Source organism: Diceros bicornis, chromosome 8 (genome assembly GCF_020826845.1).
Source record: "Diceros bicornis minor isolate mBicDic1 chromosome 8, mDicBic1.mat.cur, whole genome shotgun sequence".
Lineage (NCBI taxonomy): Eukaryota > Metazoa > Chordata > Mammalia > Perissodactyla > Rhinocerotidae > Diceros > Diceros bicornis.
The window spans coordinates 10653338-10666059 of NC_080747.1; the positions used below are offsets into that span (position 1 = coordinate 10653338).

At 41.8% G+C, this 12722-nt stretch overlaps 1 long non-coding RNA gene across 4 annotated transcripts in view; it reads left to right on the forward strand.

Moving 5' to 3' along the window:
• Positions 1-4764: 4764 nt before the first annotated feature.
• LOC131409479 (uncharacterized) overlaps positions 4765-12722 on the forward strand; it is a 282348-nt gene continuing 274390 nt past the window's right edge. For 3 of the 4 annotated variants that reach the window (XR_009220930.1, XR_009220932.1, XR_009220931.1), the window contains exons 1-2: positions 7402-7518; positions 9242-9308. This is a non-coding gene — a long non-coding RNA (uncharacterized LOC131409479). Of the gene's footprint in view, positions 5081-7401; positions 7519-9241; positions 9309-12722 lie in introns of those variants that run through there. The other variant, XR_009220933.1, reaches the window with a different exon arrangement.

A 12722-nucleotide genomic window follows, 5' to 3' on the forward strand; every position in this document is an offset into this window, starting at 1 on the left:
GGAATTTTCTATGACATGGGACTTTTAGTTCTAAAACCTGGAAAATCCCAAGCAAACTGGGATGAGTTGGCCATCCCAGTTCTGGTGCTGATCCATTTTTCTTCTCTACAATCTCTCCTTGGGCAGTCTCATGTGTTCCACTGACTTCAAACATCAGCAAGTTCTTAGTTACCCATTCTCTGTGTCCTTCCCAACACCTCCCCTTAGCTTCAGTCCATCTGCCTGATGGACATACTCAGTGGGATGTACCACAGTTATCTCTACCGCAGCCTGCCCCAGACTGGTCTCACCCCCTCCCTCTGCCATCCATCCCATACCCACTTCTCCAGTTGCATTCCCTACTGCTGTCAGTGGCACTACCATCAATCCCATTACCCAAGTAGCAACAAGGAAGTGGCCTTAGAATGCTTTACTTCCTCATCCTCATCTTAGAAGTCTGCAGGTATTGTCACTCTGTCCTTCTAACTGTTTCTTGAATTTGTCTGCTCACTCTATCTCAATAACATGTGCCATAGTTCAGACTCTCATCATCTCTTGCTTGGACTGTCACACCAGACCGTCAGGCTTCTGGTATTGTTTCCTACCCCATTCTATCCTGTGCCCTATTGATCAGGTAACTCCAGGTTTCCTTAAGAGTCTACTTTTTGGGGTATAGATTTGAAGTACGTTTCTTCCTTGGATTAGGAAGTATACATAGACATATATTCTCCAGCACTCCCTAAAATTCTGTTAGCTGTTGCTATCCTTTTATATATCCTTCTTCCTTCTAAGTGGCCAGTATCTGTTTCTGTTGCTGTCATCTAAGAACTCTGATGAATACAGTGCAATGACGAGCAGTAAGATCAGTTCAAAGAAGGTTCAAAGAAGGATAAAACTTGGTGTGAGAGACTAAGGTGGGAGTTTGTCATCTGAATGAACATATCAAGATCAGGATGAGAAATTTAGCTGGGACAGCAATTTCCCTAAAATGCTGAGATCACTTTGCTGTGTTGGGAGTGTCCTTTAGGCATTTCCAGGCACACACAGCTGGAGCGGCGCTGAGTCATCAGAACTGGGTTCTGAGCCAGATGAGCCACTTACCTGAGCTTTGCCCCAGATAGGTTGATACTTAATGTTTGTTCAGTTGAACAAACTGTTGTGCTCTTTGGCACATCAACCAAACTCCCCAGCCTTAGTTTCCCAATCTGTACATGAGAAACTGATATGCATTAAGAACCTACTCATTGTGGTGTGAAAGAAGAATTCTTATATAAAATCAGGCTGCAGTCATTTCTGCTTTCTGGGAGTATAGGGGACAGTGGCAGAATTCATGCTTTTTTTTTTTTTATTGATGTTTTAATGGTTTCTAACATTGTGAAATTTTGGGTTGTGCATTTTTGTTTGTCCATCACCATATATATGACTCCCTTCACCCCTTGTGCCCACTCCCCACCCCCACTGTCCCTGGTAACCACAGTCCAGTTTTCTCTGTCCATGTGTTGGTTTATATTCCACATATAAGTGAGATCATACAGTGTTTGTCTTTCTCTTTCTGGCTTATTTCACTTAACATGAATTCATGCTTTTTTATTCTTTAATAAAAGAATAAAAGCCTTTTGACTATAAAAGATAAGACCCCTGAGCCTACTTTGGAATAGAGAGATTGATTAAAGGGTCTGAAATTGTCCTATCTAATACAATAATGGATTTTTCAGGTTCTTCCTGGGGATTTTAGAGACTTTAAGTGTGGGAGTCAGTGAGCTGGGTAAGGATGATAGTTGGCACTTGGTTGTTGGAGTAGGGGGCAGGTAATGGGAGAGCTGATCTGTTGGGAGAAGGCAGGTCCCAGCAATATGGGAGGAGGTGTATACTCAGGAGAGAGATGCTGTGGGAAAGCTTGACGAACTTTAGAATCAGTGATGTCTGAGAGCAAATTTCTTTTCTATCTCATGTTGCAATTCCTTTCCATGTTCCTAAAGCTTCAGGAAACCCGTCTCCCAGAGCAGCATTGTGCTTGGGTGCTTTGAGGAATAGAAGGGAGACGGCTCCATTCGTGCCTGGGGTGAAAAGATGTAGAGGAAGAACAGGAGTCAGCCATCAGGAGTGTACATGAGACGCCCACACAGGCCGTCGGGACTGGAGAGAAGGCATTTGGGTTTGGAGGTGAGAGGACATAACCAGGAGGCTACACACACAAGAAATTCCTTCTCCCCCAATCCAGTTCACAGACGTGATCAGGAGGGGCCTGCTTTTCCTGCAGAAACATGTAGGTTGGGGACTTCAGTCATTTTATTTAAAAATTAGAGGAAACTGTGAGTCCAGAAGGAGAAACTTAAGTTACACTCATGCCAGGTAGTTTACTGATATATTTACAAAGGATTTATTGAGTCTTCACTATGTTTCAGACTTTTACAGATATTATTTCATGGGCTCCTAACCCAGCAGGTGAGGATTGGTATTACAATAAACACTTGAGGTGAGGAAGCTGAGCCATTGTGAGATGGGGTGACAGTCCCGCTCCTGCCTCCTTCTAGGTTAGCAGGCAGCTTGTATCTGATGATGTGTGAGAAGGTGCTCAGTCACTGCAAGGCCCTGCAGTGCCAGAGCAGAGAGAAGAATGGCAAGGGAAGTGTGGCCTTTTCCTGGGCCAGCTGGTGGCAGGGTCAAGACCACAGAAACCATAGCGTTTGTGCTGTTTTCCTACCACAGCTGGATCTAATTTTATTAAGTGCTTTACAGCCATTTTTATTAGATGGGCCTTGGCTGGTGTGGCTCTCACTTGCAGGTGAACAGGCCTAGAAAAGTTAGCGTTCTCTCCATCTTGCCATTTCTACCTTTTAAGGGCTGAATTGTGTCCCACCAAAAGATGTGTTGAAGCCCTAACCCCGGGTATCTGTGAATGTGACCTTATTTGGGAATAGGGTCTTTGTAGATGTACTAAGTTAAGGTCATTAGGGTGGACCCTAATCCAATACGACAGGTGTCCTTATAAGAAGAAGACACAGACACACCCAGGGAGAAGGCTTGTGACGACAGAGGCAGAGGTTGGAGTAATGCAGGTGCAAGCCAAGGAACGCCGAGGATTGCCAGCCACCACCAGAAGCCAGGAAGAGGCAAGGAAGGATCCTATCCAGAGTGTCTGAGGGAGCGTGGCCTTGCTGACACCTTGATTTTTGGACTTCTGCCCTCCAGAACTATGATACAATGCATTTCTGTTGCTTTGAGCCACCCAGTTTGTGGTACTGTGTTACAGCAGCCACAATAAACTAATACATGACCATAAGTCACCTTTATACTGGCAGAGGTCAGCTCCTGAGTTTCTCTTTCATGCTCTGCAAAGATCACTTATTCCCTCTCATTCACTCATGTGCATGGCTGTGCTAGGCATTTTACAAGAAATACAATCACAAGCCATGTTCTCAAGTTAATTTCAATTTAGGAAAACAGGAAATTCACATCAAGAGCTGGATTAAATGAGATGAGATCGTGAATAGAGTGTGTCTCTGGGTCAGTCCTCAGGGCCTGGTAGGCACTCAGTACCAGAAGGTGTTACTGTGAACAACACCGAGACAGGCAGCAGCTGCACCACGGACTTGAACTAGACTGGGGGAGTCGGAATCTCGGCTTCTCCGGTCTGCACTTACTGTCTCTCTAGAGTGACCTTTCTCCTCTCTCGCCCCAGTGCTCTGTCACATTTTCCTATTTATTTTCTTCAGGGCCCTTAGCAGTCCCTGAAATGACCTTATTCATTTATTTGTTTATATAGTGCAGGCCTTCTCAACCTCAACGCTATAGACATTTGGGCCCCATCATTCCCTGTTGTGGGCTGTCCTGTGAGTTGCAGGATGTTGAGCAGCATCCCTGGCCTCTACCCACTAGATGCCAGCAGAGTTCAGTTTGCTGTTAAGTGGGAACTCTGAGGAAAATACCCCATCTCAGATTGGAAAATACCCCAGGGGAGGCATCTCTGAGGAGCTGGCATGTGATGGAAACTCCAAGCATGAGCAAGCTTTATCCTGCCAGTGGCGGAGGGTGGGCATTTCCAGCAGAAGGAGTGCCTTGGAAGAGAGGAGGAGGTGGGGTGGAGTGTGGGATGTTGGTGTAACGCGTGGTGAGGCTAGAGGACAGAACAACCAACTGAGAGAGGCTGCAGGGCCACAGGGACGAAATCCTAAGGGCCTGGACTACGACAGGGGCAAAGGGATGGAGTTCCATGTTAAGATGTCTGATTAGTAAGAGAACGTTACTCTGAAGTCATTAATATACCTGATTATTCTCTTGATTTGTGCTCCTTGCTGATGGATTAGTGCTTCATGAAATGCTATTACCCTTATAGCTCATATTTCTCTCTTTTTACTTTTACTCAGCAACTATCACTTCTGATCATTTTTACCCTAATTGTATATAACATTGCTTTCCTTTAAACATATTATTTTAAAACATTTTGTTTTACAGTTCACTTTATGGCTTTAAATTCTGTAGACAGTGGTCATAAATCTCTCTGGAAAGAAAATGGAAGTTGTCTGTTTTAATTTCATATCAATTCCCGACTGCTTGGGAAGAGGTATGAGAGACACACACAAAAAACTTTTCAAGTGCTTGCAATTGTCCATATTTTACTAGTGGGTTGCTGTTTTTAAACGGAATAGATAACTTTCAAAATGTATGTGTTTGAGGTGAGGGTTTGAAGACGTATTTTGGGACAAGGTGCAAGGTTTAGAATACAAATAGCAGTTTAATTTTGGGATGTGACAAAAAGATGGCAGTGATGAGATTTAAGAAATAGCACAGGTTTTGGGCCTGAGAGATTTCACTTGAATTCTGGCTCCTGTGCTCACTAGCACTGTGATCCTGGGCAAGTTACATTAATCTCTGTCAGTCTTCATTTTTTCACCTATACAATGGTGGAGGAATGTAATAAACCATCCCTAAAACAGTGCCATGAAAGATCAACAGCAATCAGTTATTTTGCTCACTCAGTTATTTTTTCTTCTGGGCAGGGCTTAATGGGATGGTTTGTGTTTGCTTCTCATGGCAACAGCTGCAGTGACCAGAGTGGAGTTGGAGAATGCATTTCCAAGGTGGAGCACTCACCTGGCTGGTAAGTTGGCGTTGACTATTGGCTGGGAGCTCAACTGAGTTGAGTGCCTCTATGTGACCTCCCCAGCTTGGTGGTCTCAGAATAGTTGGACCACTTACATGGTCTGGCTTCTCCCAGAATGAGTGTCCCAAGAGAACTTGTCAGAAGCTGTGTGGTTTTTATGACTTAACCTCAGAAATCAAATAGTGTCACTTCTGACATATTCTATTGGCTAGAGCAGTTACAAGCCTGCCCAGGGGACATAGACACCACCTCTTGATGGGAGCGGGGACAGGGTGACATTGTGGAAGAGCACATGGGACGAGAGAGACTGTTGTAGTGCTCTTGAGAATATATAGTCTTCTGCACTGATGAATATCAAGTGCAGTGCATTGTATAGATTCTGTCACATGATAAATCCTTAGTAAATGGGAACTATTACTATTCCTATTAATTATAATTGAGTGCTATTTAAATCAAGTTTAAGTTAGGTAGTAGTTCTATCCTTGCTAACAGTTCAAGATCTTTCTCCCCAAATCTGTTTCTCTTTAAGCGTCCCTTACTCTACAAAAGCCTTATCATCATCCTGTTACATCCGGACACTTAGAAATCATCCCAGACACTTCCTTCTTCTTCCGCAACATATATTTGATCCAGCACCAAGTTCCACTGATATTGCCTTCCAAAAAGCTCACAAATCTGTTCACTTTTCTCCATCTCCACAGCCTCTGCCCTAGTCTAAGCTGCCATTATCTTTTGCCTGAAATACTCATTTCTCTGCCTCCATTTTGACTTTCCTCCATTCAGTTCTCCACATTGTAGTATCTAGTTGAAAGGAGGTCTGATCATGTCCTCACAATGTCATAAAACACTCCAATGGCTTCTGATTATTATTAAGACCCAAATCTTAGTAGGACCTACTTGCAGGGTCTCGCTCCCCCCATCTCTCAACCTCATCTTTTTTAGCATAGTTCACCTCCCACCTCCTCCCTCTGAACTTCTACCAAACTGGGCTTCTTTCATTTCCTGGAACTCCTGGACAGGAGCTTCACGCTTTTTTGCCACAAGGCCTTTGCACGTGTTGTTGCCATGACGTGGATGCTACTTGTCCTGAACTCTACAACTGGGACAGTTACTCCTGTTCATTGCTTCTTTGGTATTATTACTTCAGATAGGATGACTTGAGGCGAACTACCAGGAACTCAACTTAAACTGGCTTATATAATAAGGATATGCTCTATCTCATATAATAATTAAGTTCAGAGGTAGGAAAGGCTACAGAATTGGTTGTTTTGGTGGCTCACCAATGTCAATGACTTCTCTCTGTAACAAGGTTCTTTGAGTTTTTCCATGATTTGTTTTCTGCATTACCTTCAGCCTATAGCAGGTTCCCCTCATGTTCACAAAATGGCTTGCAGCAGCAATGGGGCCAATCTACTTTCTTGTTTCCATCTCCTCCAACCATGGAATAAAAACGCTTTACTTCAATATAACTGGACCAACATAGTTCATGTACCAAAGCACTCCTCAGACCAATAATAGTTGTCAGAGCGGTATCATGGTGTGATTGCATTGGACTAATCAGGATCCACCAGTAGAGGCAGAAAAGTATTAGTGTTTCCTGAGTCACATGACTATGTGGGGGAGAAATGGACCCCTAAACAAATATGAGTTATATTAGAAAAGAGAGAGTGGGGAATAGATGCTGGGAGGCAGCCAATAGTGTCCACTTAAACAGCTATATCTCTTCTTGGTGGCATTTACCCTAGGTTGCAATTTTTTAAAAAATTCTTAGGAGTGGTGAAATACACGTAACATAAAACTTACCATCTTAACTATTTTTAAGTGTACATGTCAGTGGAATTGAGTACATTCACATTGTTGTGCCACCATCACCAACACCATCAATCTATAAAACTCTTTGCATCTTGCAAAACTGAAACTCTGTATCTATTAAACACAAGTGTCCATTCCCCCTTCCCTAGCCCCTGGCAAACATTGTTCTACTTACTGTCTCTATGCCCTTGACTATTCTGGGTACCTCATGTAAGTGGACTCAAACGGTATTTGTCTTTTTGTGGCTGGCTTATTTCACTTACCGTAATGGTCTCAAGGTTCATCCATGTTGTAACAAATGCCAGAATGTCCTTGTCTTTCCTTTTTAAGGCTGAATAATATTCCGTTGCATGTATTTACCACATTTTTTTATACTTTCATTTATTGATGGACACTTGGGTTGCTTGCACCTTTTGACTATTAAGAATAATGCTGCTATGTACTTAGGTTGTAATTTACAGTTATCCATGGGCATCTTTGTTGTATGCTCTTTCTCCCCAGGTCTCCCCATGCTGGGAGCTCTACCAGGAAAAGGCTGCACCTTTTGTTTTTCCTCAGCACTGACTCTTAGAACCCAGGACAATGCCCAGTGGAGTGTAGGCTCTCAAATATTTGTTGACTTAGTGAATGAACAAATTTAATTTGGGATATTTTGCAAATTATCTTACTTCTTCATGGTCACATTTTCTTTTCTTTAAAATCTCATAATTATGTGAAAATATATGTGAATGCTTAACTGAGAGCATACCTGGAGAAAGAAAAAAAGAAGATTTGCTAAGTAAAAATACTCTACCAAGGGGTTATTTATTTGCTTGATCATTTGAGGCAATCATATATGGATTTTTATGGTAAAGGAGGATCAGACAATTTAAGTATTTGTTATAAAATCTGAAAAGATTTTTTTAATTCAGAATTTTATGAAGATTATACAAGGACTTGCATGGAAACCATACATTTTGTTATACTGCTACTTTCCGCATTAGAGCCCTCTGGTTCTGATATAAACTTTAGGCCCTCCTCACTCGGGCACTGGGGAGGAATCTTGGCTAGTTCCATGAGGGAAATGATTGGCTCAGAATGGCTTTTTCTTCACTTTGGGTTAAGTTCAATGGTACTTTTGTCTAATGCTATTCATTCTAAGGTTGGTTAGTATTTTAAAAATGATTATGGAAAACTTTAAACATATAAAAAAGTAGAGAGAATAGTATAATAAACTCCCATATACTCATGTGCAATTTCAACAATTATCAACTCATGGCCAATATTATTTTGTCTGTGCCTACATCCACTTCCACTTTCTACTTGAATTATTTTGGAGCAAATCCCAGACATTATATAATTTAATCCACATGGGTTTCAGCATGTATTTAATAGGAAAGAACTCTCTAAGGAAATATAACGACAATACTATTTTTATATCTAAATAATTCAAAATAGTTACTTATAATAATGAAATATTGAGTCAGTGTTCAAATTTCTCCAGTTATTTTATATTCTTTTTATAGTTTTTCCTATCAGGAGTCAAATAAATTTCGTACATTGCAATTGCTGGATATGCTTTATGTCTTTGTAAATCTCTTCTCTCTCCTCCTCTCGTCCTTTTTTCCCCTGGAATTTATTTGTTGAAAAACTACTTGTTTGGCCTGTTACCTTTCCTGTGTTCTGGATTTTGCTGATTGAATCCCTGTGGCATCATTTCACATGTTCCTCTGCCCCTCTATTTCCTGTAAATTGGTAGTTAGACCTTGAAGTTTGATAGACTCAGGTTGGGGTTTTTGACAAGAATACCACAATCTTTAGACGATGGTGTATTTTTCCATCACATCTAACCGACTGTCTTTCTGTGATGTTAGCAGTTATCCATGATCACTGCCTAGATCCATTATTTCATTAGTGTTCACAAAATGTGAGTTTCCAATTTTATCCTTTTTAATTTTTCTTTTAAGCTGGATTACTGGTATAAAGAGAATCCCCTCATTAAGCCTTTGAATACCCTCAAATATGCTTTGTACAGAAAAGGCAGGATAAATGGTTGATTACTTTTATTTACCAATTTTCACAACAGCAAAAGTGATCAATGGGATTTTCTCCTTACATTTCTCCCTTCATCCCTTTATTCCTTCTTCACCCTCCTTTCCCATAAGTAACTCATTTAAACTTATTGTTAACTATGTGTATAACTAAAACATCTTCACTAATTTTAACATATTTGATGGATTTCAATAGGATTTGTTACTTTTTACTTTTAAAGTCTTTATTTCTATTTGAAGAAAATCTTTATGTTTATATATTTGATTTATATACATTACTTAAATGTCAATTCTTTGTCAATTGCTTATTATCCAGACTCTCCCTGCAATATGCCAGTGAAGATATATAAGCAGAAATGTACTGAATGAGGCTTCCAAATAAGGTAATGTATCCCTCATAAAAACAGATTTAGATTGGTGAATATTTTCTGCCCCTTTCCCTTCCTTCTTCTTCATACCTGGGATGTAGATGCAATGGCTGGAGGGGTAACAGTGATCATGCCACAGAGAGGATGGACACTTATATATGCACTTGGATAAGAGCAGAAATTGAATCAGAACTCAGTTGCTTGGTAATGTCTTTAAGGAATTGCTCCATTTTGAAATTACTGTAGCTGATTTCTTGTTATACAAGAAAAACAACCTCCAGCTTTTTAAGCCACTATTTATCGGCATTTTTGATATTTGCAGCTGCATGTCTTCCATGATACATTTGTCCAAAGTCATGTACGAAAGTGGGAAAGCTGGGTTTCAAATCCAGGTTTGTTAATATCTAAAGCTTGTATTCTCTTATTTAATGATACGGAGAACCATGGGCAAAGAATACAGCTGAATACTTTTAGAAAGAGGATCCCCTCATTAACTCTTTGATTACCCTCAGGTACGCTTTGTGCGTAAAAGACAAGCTATATGCTTGATTTCTAAACAAGCCTGCTCTGTCCAAGGTCATGCGGTTCTCTGAAGAAGAGCCGAGAATTAACACACATTTTCAGCATCTCCTCAGGCAAAGAATGAGATGCTTCTGGCCCCATGTAATGAGCTGATAAAGTGTACAAGCTTTTTCTTGCTCCTTGTCAAATGATTTCCAACCTTTCTATACCAACAAGGCCTCTTATATTAACTCTCTGCAAAGTACAACATGTTTTGAAAGATTTTGTCAAGCAAACTGTACTTAATAATAAATATTTGATTCACTTCCACATTTAAATTTAATCAAATGCACATATAATCTCTAATCATAGTTTCTGATCTACATGACCAGTGTTAGCACACTGAATCAGCTCTAATTTCAGTCAAAAATAAGGATACTTTGGTTAGCCTGGACAGCCTTAAATTCTGTTAGGATTTTAATGGTAATAGAAATGCCCTGGGAATCCCCTGGTCACCTTTGAAGACTGCTATGGGTATGGGAACTCTGCTGGGGACCCAGGTTGGGGGTCCCTGCTGTAGAATCTGGTGGTCCATATTCTAGTAAACTGGTTAGTTTTCACAACCACAAAAGGTGTAAAAGAGTTTCAGTTGGAAAATGGATTTGCTTCTGCTTTAGGTTCCTCTTGGTGCCACATGCTGCTTCTGAGCTAGGCTGACCCTGAGTTAGCCCTGATTGTCCTGTACCCATCCAGCTCCTGATGTTGATCACCTCCCACCTGTAGTGTTAGGCAGGCCTGGGCCCTGAGAACCAAATCGTGGAGTATTTTAGGAACCCCATCCACAAGGGTAAGTGGGATCTAGAACTGGTCTTGCTTAGGTATCCAACCTGCCTGCTTGATGCCCCATAGATTATTCTGTAGCTTTTCCCTTCTGGCTCTTATCATACTTATTATGTTTGTGGTTGAGTTCTGTTTGGAAAACATTTACTGAGCAACTGCCATGAGCTAGCATAGTATTAGATGCCACGTTATAGAGATGAATAAGATCCCATGCTTATGATTGGGCTTCTGCCTGGATTCTAATTGATAATCAGGTTTTTTCCTCATTTGAAGACTTAACGCTACCCTCAACAGGGTTTGTGAGACACTGTGTAGCTAATGCTAGTCTCCTCCTACCTTCTACTGGAGTCAGACCCCTCTGATGGGGTCCACTGATGGGTCCTGCTATAGCCCAGATGGGTTATCCACCATGTCAACACTGTAGGTCCTGCCTTTATGCTGAGAGGGGTCCTGTTGCCACATCCTTCCTACAAGATTAAGTTCCTATTTGTCCTTCTCCTATGTGACTCTCTCTCCTATTAGACTATTAGCTCCTTGAGGGAAGGAACTGTATTCACTTCAGCATCCCCAGCACCATGCCCAGTGCACAGTGAATGGTAGATGTTGGTTACCATTTGTGGAATAATGGATGAAAGTGAGTGCTGCGTGGAGAGAGGAGGAGAGACTTTGAGATGAGGGAGCCATGGACCTGAGAAGTCTGGAGATCGTATGGGCTGGACATTGTGAATGTTGAAGTCACATGATATGAGATGAAAGGTGATATGAGATGAAAGGAAGGCTATGGGCCAGATACTACTAACACCATCATTCAAACTATCTGCAGAGTGAGTAATGGCCAAGTAGAGGTTAGAAACAGCATAGTGGGGGCAGGGGCTGGAATAGCTGGAGGACCTGAGCGTCAAGAGGACAGGGATTTTCACATAAGAACATAGGCAGCTGGGGGTGGCACTGGGGACCCAGCGTGCTGACCACAGCTCTGAGGATTGTGGAGGGACATGTCGAGAATGGGCAGATTCCATCTGGGATGACTGCAAAGGAATCATCGTTACCAGGGGAAAGCCAGTTCTCAGTTAAGGCAAGGAAGTGGTGGGGATACTCAGCGAAGAGGTTATGGGTGTGTGGCGATTGGTTCACCACACTGCAAAGACTGCACAGATCAGCACCTTAGCTAGATTAGTCCCCGGGATGACTGCCTGCTTCACCTCATATATTTTCCCCTCTCCACCACCAAGGTCTCAGCATGCCTCATGGGAGTGTGATAGTTTTGGCTTTGCCCCAACTTCCTGCATCTTCTTAGATTGCCTTCAGCCTCTGGCCATGACCTTTGTCCTTGCCAACTTCCTTGCCTCTCTGGTCCTGGCCTCTCGCCTGTCCTCCCTCCTCTGGGGAAGCCAGATCTGAAAAGGTAGCTCCCGCCTCTCTCCACCTTGAGTTATCTCCCCTGCCAGAACTTTTGCTTAATTTGCTTTCTGACATTTCACACTGATATGTGAGTAATCATCAGTCGAGTTCCAAGTGCACGCATGACTCATATGTTTTTGAAGAATATGTGGAGGAGGGAGGAAAAAAAAGTTAAACCAAGAAAAAATGAGAGAGAGAGAATTTTAGTAATGTAAGCTGTGAAAGAGCCTACGAGTCTTGCTTTGGTTTTGTTTGTTTTAGAAAATAACTAGAGGCCATAATGTTTGAACTTTTCCATTGTCGTCTGCTGAGAATTCCAGCAGGGCTGACCCCCCCAAGACTGCTCTTTCTTCAGTTCCTGAGACAGAGGAATGAAAGTCTGAATCTTATTAAGCAGATCCACAGGACTCGGTTGAAAGGAATATGAAAACACGATTTTGCGTTCAAGCCTGAGAAGGAAAAATAACTCCAGAGTGAGCCAGACATACTTTGTGACTCCTTCAACAACTACTCAGCATGCATGTGTGTGAGTGAGTGACTGTGTGTGTGTGTTTATCTTCTGGCTGGCAAACCGGTTCTAAAATTTGTACAAGGAGACAATTTCTTTTTTACAAATTTATTGGAAAAAAGTATCAAATGATATTTCCAAAAGAAACTTACTTTTTAAGAAGTGAGCTGCTCTGTGAC